A 1509-nucleotide genomic window follows, 5' to 3' on the forward strand; every position below is an offset into this window, starting at 1 on the left:
GTAATGGATGATGTATGAAATGATGTGCAATGGGATTTCGACATCTATGTGAATTCGTAAGACGTATCTGTCCTAGAGGCAGTTATGCATATTCGCACAATTGACGTAGTGCCGAGACTCTGTTTCGGTGCCAATCTAGTGGTGATCGTTACTCCCCCAAGAGGAACGGTAAGCGTCGCTATGCGTTTGTGTTATTGTTACGCTGGCTCTGACACTTGGCCAATGATTGACATCAGATTTGCCGTCACACCTTTAATTAGTTCATTTGGCGTTGCACCTTTCATCAGTTTAGGCATGATACATTTAAAATTAATCTCCATCGAGAGTTTCCCCTTATAATTATGCTAAATAGTTTAAATTTGTTAAAATTTCATACATTAATTTATTCATTTAGGAACTTAAATGATAAATAAAATATAATTTTCATTCATCTAATAATTGTGCAAATTCCATAATTGTTAAATTTCATAAAGTTTTTTCGATTTTTCATTTGCATTTCATCTTATAAAAGATTTTAGTTATTCATTAATTGTACACTGATAATAATACTTTTTTAGTGTAAAGCAGTATTTTACTTTAAACAATGTAATGTCAAAGTAGATTTGTACTTTAAAACAGTCTAATGTAAAAAGTTAAAGGGATGTAATATAGTAAGCATTAAATTGGCATAATTTTATTTATTAATTATTGCAGAATTACCTATTGTTTGATTATAAATTTTTTACTTATGAAAATGTTAATCGGGGTCTCCTTTAATTACGCAGTGGCAAAATAAACTTGGTATAAATGAATTAAACAATTAGCTTAGACAAGGTGCAACGAGTTTAATCTTTTTATAAATAGGAAGTAATCTTCTATAAATAGAATGTTATTAATCCGTAACATGTAGGAAAACAATGTATTAAATATGAGATTAATTTTAATATGCTAATTAGAAAGTTTAAAATGCAACGTAAATGCTACACTGAGTATTTTAATTTTTAATTAGGTTAAATAACGTCACTCGTATCAACATATTTTAGCAGTGAGAGTTTTTTAATAAATGATTAACATACAATGTAAACACAAAAGTGGGTCATAATATTTTCTAATTAGGTATAATTACGTCACATGTAACTACATATTTCAGCAGGGATTTTTAGTGGTTAATTAGAGGGTTTTAATTACAAGCAAAAAACAGTTTTATTTAAAAAGATAAGTAGGCATAATACATTAAATCAATAATGATGAGTTGTAAATCATACGGTAAGTATGCAAACATGAGTTGGTTCTGCAGGACAGTACATTAATATTGAGTATCAGGTGTGACGGCAATTTGATGTGCATGAGGCGGCAAGGCTTAGTAGGCGTAACGATTCACATCTGCCTGGCAACGCACGCCATCTGGTGCGGAAGCTACGTCTTCGGCGGATCAGAATGGCCATCTGGTCCGTCGAGGGTGGATCAGATGGATCCACCCAAGGTCATCTCGGCCAAAATCGTGAGGCCAGCACGTGGGCTAGGAGGCGA

Source organism: Trichinella spiralis, assembly GCF_000181795.1.
Source record: "Trichinella spiralis strain ISS 195 chromosome Unknown Scfld6, whole genome shotgun sequence".
In the NCBI taxonomy this organism is placed as follows: Eukaryota; Metazoa; Nematoda; class Enoplea; order Trichinellida; family Trichinellidae; genus Trichinella; species Trichinella spiralis.